The 15,175-nt window shown below is 38.0% G+C and overlaps 1 protein-coding gene across 3 annotated transcripts in view; it reads right to left on the bottom strand.

Moving 5' to 3' along the window:
* LOC108705937 (BTB/POZ domain-containing protein KCTD8) overlaps positions 1-15,175 on the bottom strand; it is a 55,611-nt gene that overhangs the window by 13,632 nt on the left and 26,804 nt on the right. The window contains exon 2 of one of the 3 annotated variants that reach the window (XR_001933947.2): positions 993-1,085. The exons of the other annotated variants lie outside the window; for them this stretch is intronic. The gene's annotated coding sequence lies outside the window, so the exon portion shown is untranslated. The remainder of the gene's footprint in view (positions 1-992; positions 1,086-15,175) is intronic. 3 annotated transcript variants of the gene reach the window in all.

Consider the following 15,175-nt stretch of genomic DNA (forward strand, 5'->3'; position numbering starts at 1 on the left):
CTCATAAAGGTTATAGGAGGTCCCTCATAGGCTAAACAGCAATTCGGCAGGTTTAAGGTGGTGAAGTGTCGAAGTCAAAGTTTTTTAAAGAGACAGTACTTCGATTTTTTGAAGTTTTTTCAATTCAAATCAAATTTTGGCCTGTTCGATTGCTGAAGTACCCAAAAATTTATTTGAAATTCGAAGTTTTTGAATTCAAAAATTCACTTCGACCCTTAGTAAATGGGTATGAAAATATCATACGGAAAGATCTGTTATCTAGAAAAACCAGGTCCCAAGCATTTAGGATAGCAGGTCCCATACCTGTAGTTTATTTGCTTTGCTTGTATTATGGCCATAAAACACTTTAAACAGCATATAAGCAAAAAAAATGTATAAGGTCTGCCGATAAGTTTAACTTTATCTCAATGTTGGCATTGGATGTAATTATAACTAATTATATAAAAAGGAAAGTACAGACCTCAAATGTCCTATAATTTGATTTCTTTTTTTTGTCTAAAAGACATTTCAATAGAAATGCAGTAATTGATTATAACTGTACATAAATAATGTAAACATATTGTTAAGAAATTGTAGCAGTAAAAAATATGACATTTTCCACAATGTATTAGATAAACTATTGATAATAATTGAAAGTTTTTTAAATAATGGTTGGAACCCAATTTTTTTTGTTAAGTTTAAAACCCTAGGGGAATAAGCTCAGTGTAGAATGTTTAGCTCAAGTCTGCAGCTGTGTTTTATAATATCTATCTTACAGGCATTGTTTTATTTATTTTTTAAATTTATTTTAAACATTTGAATGTGTAGGTGAATGATGATAAACAGGTTTATATTATGGGATGGCTTAATTATTAAATAATCAGAACAAGCTAAATGAAATGAAATGAATTTTAAAAAAAGCCCATTTCTCAGTAGAACTACATGTTGTTACCAAAACTACAGTACTATCAAAGAGCAAGACAATGACTACGAAAAAATGTCTGATTACTTACATCTTATTACTGTTGATCAATTTTGTTCTCTTTCTTACGATGAGATTCTAAGCTCTCAGAAAGCCAAAAATACATTGGGATGGGAATTTGGTCCTAAAAAGTAAAGCGTATGGGCTGTAAATATCAGGTAAAGAAATGGTTCAAATTTTGTAGCAACATTTTTAGATTGTATTTTCAACAATGCTGATTTCAACTAAACAAAATGTACATTAATATCTACATTAATGTTCCTTCACCAAAAATCTGAATTCTCAATGCGACTACTTTTATATGAAGTTTTTAAATGTTTTAAATTTGGGGGGGGAAAGATCCCCAATTTGCAGAGTTGATCCACCACCTACAAGTTAACCTATTATTGGAAAATATACTGCCATCAGTACAAATCCTTGCCTTAAATTGTGTTCATAGGTGCATCTCAACCAATGAAAATGAAATACACTTAGTGATGGACGAATTTGTCCGGTTTTGGTTCGCCAAAAAATGCAGGAAATTCGCGAATAATTTGCGAAACACTAATTTTGACGCCTATGTCAATTCTGACACTCGTGTCAATTTTGACGCCAGCATTAAAAAAGTCAATGGGCATCTGAATAATGTTGATGCATCATAGTTTTGACATCAACGATGCACGTCCAAAATTGTTTGACGCCGGCGAATTTTCGTGGCAGTTTCGCAAATTTATAAATTTGTTGCAAATTTGCGCCTGCCGAATTTATTTTCCCATCACTAAATACAATAGCTCTTTCACTTACAAGATTTTTAGACAACCTTGATTATATCAATAATATAATAATATATAGGGGCTGATTCACTATGGGTCGAATATCGAGGGTTAATTAACCCTCGATATTCGACTGGGAATTAAAATCCTTCGACTTCGAATATCGAAGTAGAAGGATTTAGCGCAAATACTGCGATCGTATGATCGAAGGATTATTCCTTCGATCGAACGATTAAATCCTTCGAATCGAACGATTCGAACGATTTAAATCCAACGATCGAAGGAATATCCTTCGATCAAAAAAACTTAGGAAAGCCTATGGGGACCTTCCCCATAGGCTAACATTGACTTCGGTAGCTTTTAGCTGCCGAACTAGGGGGTCGAAGTTTTTTTTAAAGAGACAGTACTTTGACTATCAAATGGTCGAATAGTCGAACGATTTTTAGTACGAATCCTTCAATTCGAAGTCGTAGTCGTAGTCGAAGGTTGAAGTAGCCCATTCCATGGTCGAAGTAGCCCAAAAAATTCTTCGAAATTCGAAGTTTTTTTACTTCGAATCCTTCACTCGAATTTAGTGAATCAGCCCCATAGTGTCATTATGAGTAATAGTGAATGATACCATTTTTAATTTCTGCATGCCTGGTTTCACCCAAAGCCTATAAAGTTGGATCCAACCCCCTGTGCTATAAATAAAACTACTAGGCACAAAGAATGAGCTTGACCGTTCAAATATCTAGAAGATATTCTAGAACTTTCTGAATACAAACAGCAACCAAAAATCAACTGGACATCTTCTTCTGAGCCATTCAATAGAGAAATATGAGTCCTAAGAACAATTAGCATGGATCTAAAGAAACCTCTACGTGAATACAGCAAATAATGTTCTTTGTCAGCAGATATACAGTCCCCTATCTCCATGTGACTTTTAGGGGGTTATTTACTAAACTTCGAATTAAAAAAATCATGATTTTTCTTAATAAAATCAGACTTTTAAAAAATCACGATTTTTTTCAGAATTTATTAAATCCAGAAGATGGAAAAGTCAGAATCTGAAAATCCGCCATCTAAGATCTGTCGAGGTTGCATATAAGTCAATGGGAAAAGTCCCAATGATTTTTTGATGTCCGCTGGGTTTCGTGCAATACCCCAACATTTTCGGAGTTTTTGGGTAAAAATTTCCAAAAAATTGTGAAATTCGTGAAAATCGCATCAAAAAAATTGAAATATCGTGAAAATTTCATTGAAGTTTGTAGCAGAAAATATTGAGATAAATTCGGACTTTGATAAATAACCCCATTATTGTCTGAACGAAACTCAGAATGAACTGATAGAGCAAGATAAACTGTAAGACCTTTGTATGAATCTTACTTTAAAAGAGAACTAAAGCTTAAAGGAACGATAACACCAAAAAATTAAATGCTTTTAAAGGAATGGCAATATAATGTAGTGTTGTCCTGCACACAACTATATTTTATATAAACAAGTTGCTGTGTAGGCATGGAGGCAGCCATTCAAGAACAAGACACAGTAGATAACATTAGTTCTGAACGGATCTATTGTGCATGCGACAAAAGTCACGAAGTTTTCCGACATTTTTGGCACATGCGCAGTAGGAGCATTTCACCGGTACGGATCTACTGCGCATGCGCCAAAAGTCACAAAGTGAAATAGGAAAACTTTGTGACTTTTGGCGCATGTGCAATAGATCCGTACCGGCAAAATGCTCCTTATGGACATGCGTCAAAAATGCCTGTCAAAGCCGGAAGAAGATAGCTTGGGAGAAGATGGCGCCTGTGAACTCCGTGGACTCGACCTGCGCAGAGGGGTGAGTAACAAGTTAGGGGCATTTGCCCGGCGGGACTGGTAGGCCAGGGGGAAGGAGGGAGGGGGGGGCAACACAGGGGAGGGGGAGGGATTTTTGCCGGCAGGGGGTTTCCTTCTCCTTTAAGCTTAACTCGCTAACTCAGGCTGAGCATTTGCAGTGTCACTGATACGTCTAACAAATGCCAAGATGGTGAGCTACTTTGAAGGCCTGGATCATTGCTGTAATAAAGACGCTGAACCTTTAGGCTGTTGCAGACAGTTTAATGATAAAATATGCTTTTCTAGTCATATTTGTTTATAGGGTTTTGTTCTCCTTTAACTGAAATGACAACTAAATGCATTTTACTATAACAAGGTAGCCAAGTCAGAGAAATCCCATCATTTTGAACATGTTATTTTATATGATCATTTTTGTCTGTGCAGGAATTCTTGAAAAAATGACTTTTTTGGGGGGTTTTCTTATCACTTATTATTATAACTTACTTATTTTGTAAATGATAATTGTGGATTTGAGATTTGTGGCAGAACAATTAACATGTAGGTGTTGCAGAAACCCTAATCTTGAGATGTTAGCAGCATAAGGGCATCTCTGCAGCATATGGTTCAGTTTGATTGCAAAATACATGCTCCATTTCCTCCCTTTGATCTGCAATTTTTAATAAGGTTTTGTTTTTTTACCTGACTGAAAATTGCCTATGATTATATGCATGAATAGCTAACCTCACACGGCTGAATTCATCTGTGTGTTACTTAAACACTTATCAAGTTACATGAAAAACACTCAACTTTTGTGTGACATTGAATATATACAGCCACTTGACTTGTGTGCCTCCATAATCAAGTGACTGTTTCCATGAACACAACAAGCTAATTCTAAGCCTTGCTAGATTTATGTAAGTGACATCTAGACTGAGTCAACATGGTGCAACCTAGTCGCATAACCTTCTCAACTGTGTACTTCTTTCATCAAGTTGGGTCTCACTAGAGATTAGAGTAATTACCTTAAAGAAAACTGCACATGCAATCACTTGCATTAATCATTCAAAGTTTGTGTTCATTTATTTTCTGTTTAAGCTCATATTGAATATTTAAATTCAAGGAAATTCTGGTTATTGGGACCAATTATTTCCATCTGAATATAAGTGTAGGGATGTGAAAATCTTAGACACCCTTACACTTTACAGACAGGCACATCCCTAGTAATATAGACACCTTAGTGGGTCCCTATGGGGACCTTGTGCTTATGTAACCCCTGCAGTTCACACAGTGTACTCTAGAGGCACTGTGCCAGAGTATAAAAGGTTTAGGAACCATGTGCTCTGGGTCCATTGCTTTAGCCCAACCAAGCAGGCTGGAAGGGAATGGGTAGTGCTGACCCTAGGCGCTTGGCCCTAGTAATTAGACAGCTATACTCGTTTTATAGATCGCTCTAGGACTGATAGAGAGGTTAATTAGTTGAGCAGCTCAAGGCTCCGCCGAGGAGATTAGAGGGATTAAGATCCCAGGGTATTACTGACCCGAGTAAGGAACCAAGTGTTGAGATAGGGATGTCAGGAGTTCCCCTAGTCTGCCACTGGAAGATATCCTGAAAACTGGGCAATACCCATCACATGCTGTCAACTTACTCTCTGCTGTATATTCCCTAGCCTGTGGGGATTCAGCCTATACGTGCTGTGAGTATATGCTTCCTTTATGCTGCTGTGTATGTTCTATACTCCATTGTGGATCAATGTGCTAAATGATCTCTGTGCTATTGTTCAATAAATACTGTTCTTAGTTCAACTGTTAAAGAACTACTGGCGCCCATCATTGTGCTATCGCATCAGGTTACAGTTACACTACACCCTTGCCTCCACCCCACTGCGAGGGCTTACCCCTGAGAAAGAGAGCTCATCGGTGGTCTCAGCCCACCAAGGAAAGTAGCTAAACTGTCCTAGCACAAGTCAGTTTACTATAGCGCTACATAAGTAATAATACTATTAAAAGGAGAAGGTCCCATACCAGGTAGCTGTATATTCAAACATACGTAAGCATGAGCTCAGTAATTAATACACCCAGAACACTGATTAATGCCATCCTTATACCAATACAGAATTATTTTAGGCTTGATAATGCTGCCAAGAACATATGAGGAGTTATTGGTTCTGATTACAGTTTAAGTAAACTTGTCCAAGTCTCCATTAATGTCAGGTTGATTCACAGCCTTCACAAAATAATACCATAAAACCATATCAGCATATGTATTTCTTTACAGTGTATTTTCAAATTGTACCTTGGATTTACAAGAATGAGCCATTTCGAAACTCTTCTAGTTAAAGGAGAACCAAACCCTTAATTATAAAAACTCCTAACCCCCTACCCTACATAGACCCCCTTCCTGTCCCCTCCCCCAGCCTAGCTGTTACCTTAAATACCCCTAACTCTTAATTTACCTCTCTTTGCAGATTTAGTGCAGTGGAGCTCACAGGTGCCATCTTCTTCTCTTCGGTCTTCTTCAGGAAGTAAGTGGCGTATCAGAAATTGGCGAAGCGCTGGAAGAAGACCTGAAGATTACCCAAGAGCTGGAAGATGGCGCCCGTGAGCTTCACTGCACTGAATCTGCAAAGAGAGGTAAGTAAAGAGGTAATTACTGACCATAATGTAGTTTTTTAAAGAGATACTGACACCAGAAATTAAAACTTTTTTTTTTTTACATTTCTTATAACATTGTCTTTACATGGTATTTATAATTCACCATATAAATATTTGCCCCATGCTTTTACATGAACTATTTAATCCTCCATTTAATCCCCCATTTAATTTCCTATTTAATCCCCCCATGGCTATTTTTGTGTTGTCTGCATGACGTTTTTGAGAATTGGTCATACCCACAAAAAACTTTGCAGACATTTTTAATGTTATTAGTTAATTTGTCTTAAGTCTGTATAGAGAATTTTTTTGGTACACAAATAACATTTTCACAGTGCAATAATGACATTGTTTTACCATGCGTTTGACTTTTTAAGCAATTTGGCAGAATTACAACAAATCCATCAACCTAGATAACAGACTTTCTGTGATTCTGTCAAGCTTATGACATGTTTAAAATTTGGTGACTGAACTGTGTACCTACTGACACATTTATTGATGATCTCTGTTGAATTAGCTCTTCTCCTGTAAGCTGGATGCAGCCATTAAAATGCATTTAATAAATATCAGCATAGTAATTCCAATTCTGTATCTAGGAATTATTTCCATGACTATTGTTTCAGTTTTAGAAATACTGGGAACTGTTTTAAGATATTGCGTAGCAATAGACAATAACCCACACCAGGTCAGCACTGAAGGCTTTACAAAAAAGCTGCAAGAGCATCTAGGGGGTTTTATTGAAACTCAAATTGTTCTCATTATTTTAATAAAGCAACTTTGACCAAACACCAATCAACAATTTTGCCTCATTTATCAATCAAATAACTCGACAAATTTGGTGCGGGAACATATTCCATAAAATCTTGAAAGAATTAGATACAATACAAATTTCTGCGGATTTGATGCCCGAAACTTTTTCGGATTTGACGTTGGAAACCCCCCACTCGATTTTTTTTGGATTATCGTTCAAAAACCACCTTTTTTGAGATTACAAAACCCAGTGCAGATCATGATACTCTGTCTTCCAATTGTAAACGGGGCATCTGCCATCGACTTCTACATGACCTCAGCAGGTTTGAGATGGAGTATTTTTGGATTCAGACTTTTAGCAGCCTCGGGGTATAATGGATATTGAAAATATTTCCCCCCCCCCACGGGGGTGTTTTCCCATTTTAAAACTCTAAACAGAAAATGTTGGACTTAGCAAATAACCCCCCAATGTCACTCCTGCCAAGTATTGTTAATTACGCTGACCTTGGATTAAAAATAGTCACATGAGGTTAAAACAATCCCCTAACTGCATTACCTCACAGAACATTATCAACTTATAGCGGGTACTTCTTTTCTTCTTATCACTGTGTCTGAAGTCCTGAAATGTCATCTAGTAAATATATGTAAAAGGATTATGGAATCTTGCAGTACAAGCCTATTTCAGCTGTGGTGAATAAGCACTTTCCCTATTTTGCTTTCCCTAGACAGGCGTATAACAATGGCATCATATATATAGCAATAAATGGAGCGTGCATTGAGCATTAACTTTTCCCATTGACTGAAATGGCCAAGTAATTGAATCTGAAATTGATTAAAGCATTTTTTGCAAGTTCTGTACAATTTTAGTCTGAGCCAGTTCAACCTAACATAGATCCTACTGATTTAGAGCGGAATAATGTACAAGGAGATTCACACCTTGCCAATCCAATTGACCTGGTCCAGAATGACATTTAAGACAATAAAAGGCAACAAAAAAATGTAGACAAGGCAAAAGAATTCATGTACAAAGAAAAGTTGCTGCCTTTCAATAACAGATGGAGAAGCTGGAGAAATGTAGGTCACAATTGCCTCTATATAGACAGTTATAGTTACATTCAATTATACTATTACATTTCCTCAATGGAATTTTCCTATAATCTTAAATGGATCTGCCTAGCCTGTTTTCTCCTGCTGCATGGATAAAAAAAGCCTATCCAAAGGATCAGGCACAATAGTCCCTATAGAGCAGGGATCCCAACCTTTTTTTACCCATAGGCAACATTTAAATATAACTAGAGGAGCAACACAAGCATGAAAAAACTTCCTGCAGTGCCAAAAAGGGTGGTGACTGGCTATTTGGTAGCCCCTATATGGACTGTCAGACTACAGGAGACTATGGGGCAAATTCACTAAGCGCCGAAGCGCCTAACGCTAGCGTCAATTCGCTAGCGTTGGTCATTTTCGTTACTTCGCAAATTCACTAACGAACGCTGGCGTAAATTTGCTAGTGTTATTTTGCACCCTTACGCCTGGCGAATTTTCGCAACAGACGTAACTACGCAAATTCACTAATGCGCGCATTGTACTGAACGCTACCTTTTACGCTAGACTTCCTTCGCCACCTCAGACCAGGCGAAGTGCAATAGAGTAGATAGGGATTGCTTCAAAAAAAGTTCAAATTTTTTCTAAGTCCCAAAAAACGCTGGCGTTTTTTTCTATATTATGGGTGATAGGCTAAAAAAGGTCGAAATTTTTTTTGGGGCTCCCCTCCTTCCCCCCTACATTTCCTAACTCATGGCAACTTAACTATACAGTGGGCACATGTGTAGGGAAAAAAAAAAAATTATTTGATGTTTTGAAGGTTTCCCAGGCATTTGTAGTGATTCTACGTATTCCTCCATTGAAATCTGAATTTGGCGCCGTATGCAAATTAACCATCGCTAGCGTAACTTCGCTTCACTTAGCGAATCAACGCTAGCGCAACTTCGCAACCTTACGCTACCCCTGTGGGCAACTTCGGATTTTAGTGAATTTGCGGAGCGCTGGCGCAACTACGCCTGGCGAAGTGTGGCGAAGTGCGACGAAGTTGCGTCTGGCACAACTACGATTCTTAGTGAATTTGCCCCTTACACCCTCCAAGGTTCGAGTCTGATAGTGGCCTTTTTTGAACTTTACACACTGCAAAGGGCATTATAAATGGGGTTTTGTCAATCTCCTTGGATATTATCACTGAGCAAGTCAGAAGTAACGTCAGAATTAATTTAATGTGTGTGTCATTGTCATTACAGAGTATTTGTTCTTTACATTTCTACATGGTTCTTTTCTTATTATTTTCTCATTGTACGAAGAGATTTACAGCACATCAAACTGATTTGCTTTTTTTTCATGTCAACGCGATAATATGTGAATGCCAAAGATGTCAAATTGATGTAAGGCAAGAAAAGAAAACCCATCAAGCTGATTTGCTATTTTGTAAAGAAAGAACATCCAAATATAGATTTAAAATTAATACAAATATTCAGTTACGCACAATATTACATTCAGCAGGTAATACACTTATGGACAGATGTATTCATTTTATTTTTAGAGCTGGAAAAAACTAAATTATTTGCCACGATTTACATGAATCACAGAAAGATTAAAAAAAAATGAATCTGACCCTTAGGCTAATGCCAGATCTGACAGTTTAAGCTTGTGGATAAATGCCACTCCTGCATTGAGCCCCTACACTGAAAATTAGCCCCTTCCTTGCTTGCACCCAGAACCACTGTGATGTCCCGCATACAGGCACATGCGTTGGATTTTGGTGACAAAACATGCACTTATGCATTTCAGTGCCTTGGATTTACTGCCACCTCTGTACCAGGTGGTAGCTCCAGGGTTCCCACAGCTCTCTGCATCAATAGGTGCATCACAGGTGGCTCTATTATGCCAAAATCCGGAAATTATGCCACACAGACTTACAGAGCAATTATGTCCAAGTCACAACAAAGTGAAGCACAACTAAATTTAATTTTGATGCATGGGCCACACTGGCATCAAGTGAAATTCGGAGACTGCAACGTCACTGAAATTTTAAGAAAAAACACTGCATTGTGGCAAAAAAACCTCAAAACTGCACTTAGCTGACTGCAACTATTACATTAATTTTAAAGGGATCCTGTCATCGGAAAACATGTTTTTTTTCAAAACGCATCAGTTCATAGTGCTACTCCAGCAGAATTCTGCATTGAAATCCATTTCTCAAAAGAGCAAACAGATTTTTTTATATTCAATTTTAAAATCTGACATGGGGCTGGACATTTTGTCAATTTCCCAGCTGCCCCTGGTCATGTGACTTGTGCCTGCACTTTAGGAGAGAAATGCTTTCTGGCAGGCTGCTGTTTTTCCTTCTCAATGTAACTTAATGTGTCTCAGTGGGACATGGGTTTTTACTAATGAGTCTTGTGTTGGGGAGCTGTTATCTGGTTACTTTCCCATTGTTCTGTTGTTTGGCTGCTGGGGGGGATAAGGGAAAGGATGATATCACTCCAACTTGCAGTACAGCAGTAAAGAGTGATTGAAATTTATCAGAGCACAAGTCACATGACTTGGGGCAGCTGGGAAATTGACAATATGTCTAACTCCATTTCAGATTTCAAAATTGAATATAAAAAATCATCTGTTTGCTCTTTTGAGAAATGGATTTCACTATTAACCGATTCATTTTGAAAAAAATGTTTTTTCCCAAGACAGTATCCCTTTAAGGTCATTTTCTGACGTTCCTATCTTCTCAATACACAAACATATTACTAAAAGGGTGTTGAGTTTATTAAAAGTCAAGGAAAGTGCAACTCAACTAGGAGGCGAGGCTTTATTTTAGAACAGGGTGTTTTGCACTCAGCACCCGCCCAAACTTTAGTAAGGGGAGGCTCAGGTTGGATGTAAAGAAATGGCCGTACCTCAAGCAAAGGGTTAATAGCAGGGGGCTACTGGAAATCTGGCATACTAAGCAATGAAAAAAATCAAATCTTTTTTTACCGCAACATTTTGTATTTTCGGCATCAAAACAGACACCGCAAGAAAATCGTGCCGTGATAAATAACCCCCTAAATAAACATTACTTAGTCCATACAATCAGGTTCCTTTGAAACCAAAATGTTGCAGTGTCAGCTAAAACAGCAACTGTGGGTGGCCAGCCTTAGCAGGGAAATATATTTAAATTATTAACTGTGCCTGCAGTTAATAATTTACTGTATAAGTGAAGAAGATTGCACAGGGATGTAAAACATCTTGATTAAATCTTGATGAAATTATGAAAACCTGCATATTTCTATTGTATGTTGTCATAAAATATAGAATGTTATCTTTTGTATTTATTTCAGTGAAATGTATCCTCTATTAAAAATAAAATGCACATATACAGGTATGGAATTATTTTCTGAAAACCAGTTATCCAGAAAGATACTAAATACATGAAGGTCATCTTTTTCATCATATTCAGCATTTTATGCAAATAAACATAATGTATTACAATGATTTCCTTTTTCTCTGTAATAATAAGCAATAGCTCCTACTTTATAGCAACCAAATCCAAATTGGTGGCAAAACCATCCCATATATTATTATTATTATTATTTAATGGGTAAATTTTTTTAGCATTATTTTTAACAGACCCTATATAAACATTGAACAGGTGTACAATCAATTATCTGGAAACCCATTATCCAGAAAGCTCCAAATTATGGGAAGACCATTGCCTATAGACTCCATTTTTAAAATTCTAATTTTAAATAATGATTTTCTTTTCTCTGTAGTAATAAAACAGTACCTTGCACTTGATTCCTGCCGAGAAATAATTTGTCCTTACTGTCAGCAAAACTATCTTATTGGGTTTAAGTCATGTTTAAATATTTTTTTAGTTGACTTAAGGTATGGATATCCAAATTATGGAAAGACCATTGTTCCAGAAAGCCCCTGGTCCCAAGCATTATGGAAAAGAGGTCCCATACCTGTGTTTATAGAAATGCTTTTAATTTCAAAACTATTCTTGTTTTTTTTGAGGACTGTAGTTTCCTAGGCAGTAGAATGTCTAAGTGTAACAGCTTTTCGAAACTCTCTTATCTCCTTTTTCCTGCTTTAGATTCCTTCAGGTTTGATTCTAACCTTAAAAAGTCTATGTAGACAAACTCTTCTTAGAGTTTGTCTACATAGACTCTATGTTTTCTAGAAGGAATGACGGTAATACGGACAAATAATCATAGTTTTTTGAGAACCACAGCCATGGCACCCATGCATGGGGCCCTCTTGGGCTTGTGTGTGTGCAGATTAGTGAAAACACCCTATCTTCCAATTGTGCAAATGCCTAAATCTATACATCCGGAAGAGAGCTTTGGGAATTTCCATGAAGATCGCTGTGCAAACGTTAGTTAAGGAAGTGAACTGCTTCTTCCCCTGACATCACCAGCGTAAATTGGCTGCTGGTCATTCGGATCCCTTGTCATGCAGTCCCTGTATTTATAGCACTAGGGGGCAAATTCACTAACCTCCGTAAATTCGCCAGTGACGGCTTCGCTCACATCGCAACACTTCGCCAGGCATAGATTCACCAGGACAACGCTAATTCACTAAAATCCAAAATTGTGTCCAGGGCGACGAACAGTTGGCTAATTTGCATACGGTGTGAAGTTAAAGTTGAATGGACGTATATGTTGCAGCAAATACATTACTCTACACAAGCCCAGGGAACCCTTAGGGCTTTCCTTGGCCTTTACTTTTATGGTTTAGGTTAAAATAGAATAAAAAATACAACTAGAACCCCCTCACACTAGGCCCAAGGCAATTGCCTGTGTTGCCTTTCATTCCAGCCCTTGCAACCGCCAGTGCGTTTAGCGCTTTCCTGTCCTTTAAAGTCATATTACCATATTTTGGTGACCTCTTGCTCTGATAATTCCACTGTCTGCATATCATTTCTTTTGACCTCCATCTATGGGAAGCTTGTATCCTGACTTTGTCCTGATCAATTGTTTATGTAAGCAGCCGAAACGCTGGAGAGTTGAAACAGAGCCATATTTTCAATGCTGACTAGATCAAAATGTACAGTACTCCAAGTTCTCTGAAGCTATTGGGTGTTTACAGGTTATTGATAAATTGCTGATGTATGTCGTCTGTTCATACGCATTGATTATAGACAAGACATGGCACTTTTTTTGTAAACTGAAGAAAGATGAATGTTGATTACAGTTTACAGAAGAGAGAAAGCTGCATGCTGAAAGCTAACGATCACTTTAAGGAAGTAAAGAGTGCCCTGACTTGAACAGGAATGCAGTGTATATTCCATATCTGATATACAGTAGGTAATGCACTGAGAGGAAGCACCATTATATTAAATATGAAAAACAATGATATTGTATCCTTCTATCACAAATTATTTTGGCACTCCAGAATTCCAACATGATAACTGGACTAGAATGTTACAAACCTATTACCAACAGCCCCAAACAAATGTAGTACAGGAATAGAGGCTCAGGGGACCTGTTGATTTGAAAAGGGGGTTTCTGGGCTGCTAAACCTATTCTTTAATTGTTTAAAGTTGGAACCCTTTGTTTCTTGAGAAAAGAAAGACATTGTAATTATATTAATTGTCAGCTAAGTGATGGTAATATAATATTAATCATATTAAAGCTGAATTTTATGAGGGGAAAGAACAATGTGAAACATTTTCCAGCAGGCCAAGAATGGAGATCAAGATAAATGGGTGCCCTTCTTTATTTCATTCTTGTATGTACAGTAGAAAATATAATACAATTGTAATGTTCCATAGGACATGAACCTTGTGCTGTAAGCAGATGACACTTGTTTTGCTCTTTTGCACCAGTTTTCACTGACACCCTTTTGGGCACCTAAACATTCTGTGGCAGCACCAACAAGGAAACTACTCACTTCAGAGATCACACTGGCAAACGGCAAAATAAAGACTAGTGTGAGGCAATAAAGTAGCTGAGACTGGGTGAAAGTTCAGGGCAGATAGTAATAAATCAAGAAATCAAGACAAAAACCAAGGCACATTATTCTTTCAAGAGAAAGAAAGAGGCTGCTCTGACGTTCTTCTGCCAAGGAAAGATGTGAGAAAATGTTATCTGAGATTTCTAATTTTTTACCTTAGCAGAAACAGAACAGCCTCTTTCTCTTGACAACTTCCTGTCACGATTGGCACCCTAAATCCAGAACCAATGCTAAACACCCTGGTCTCGGCTCTTGCTTCAGCCTAAAACAGCCGCCTTTCACCTCGGGAGGAGCCCTCGGCTAGTTGGATGCTTATTAAGAGAGGTGCCAATCGAAGGGTTCTGGACGAGCACGATTGTAAAGCAAAAGTCTTTTGAGCAGAAGGTCTCAGTACAAGGAGTAGACAGAAGGCGTAGTCAAATCAGCCCGGGTCAATGCAGACAGAATACAAACGGAGTCAGGCAGGCAAGGGTCAAAAACTGGGATATCAATCAAGAAGGGTCAAGGCAGGCACAGGTCGGAGTAGAATAGTCGGTTACCAGGCAGGAGTCAGAATCACAGAAGTCAGCGAAGTCAAAGACAGGCAGAGGTCACAAAGGGAATCAGATATCAGACAGGAATTCAAATACAGAAGCACTAGGAACTCACTAGGAATGATCCTATAATGGGCAATGAGAAATTGTACAAAGTCCCTTTAAATAGCATTTGAATTTCGTGCCATTGCGTGCTGACATCATTACGTCAGCGCCAATGCGCCTATAAGAAGAGGAGATGCGCGCCGCATGCGCCCATAAGAAGCTGGCATTTTGGAAGAAAAGGAGTGGTGTGGCGGGCGTCCCCGCCAATGGCATGTCGGCCGTCCCCGCCGCACCACTAGACCACCAGGGTGAGTTATTACACTTCCTTTGATTACTTGGTGGTCTTGGTGGTCAGATTGGTGGGAAAACGAACAACAGGTTCAGGTTAATTTGTATTAACAGTACATGTATCCCTTAAAGGGGTTGTTCACCTTCCAAACACTTTTTTCAACTTGTTTGTTTTTAGATTGTTCCCCATAAAAAAAGACTTTTTCCAAAATTACTTACTTTCCATTATTTATTTTTTACTGTTTTTCCAAAATCTAAGTTTAAAGTTGAATGTCCCTGTCTCTGGTGTTTGAGTCTGTCAGTAATTCAGGCGCAGACTCTAAACTGTTACAATTTTGCAACATATCTCAGCAGCTTCTCTGGAGTATCAGTAACTATTGTATCAAGTCTAACAACTGCCTGTAATGAAA

This window comes from Xenopus laevis, chromosome 1S (assembly GCF_017654675.1).
Source record: "Xenopus laevis strain J_2021 chromosome 1S, Xenopus_laevis_v10.1, whole genome shotgun sequence".
In the NCBI taxonomy this organism is placed as follows: Eukaryota; Metazoa; Chordata; class Amphibia; order Anura; family Pipidae; genus Xenopus; species Xenopus laevis.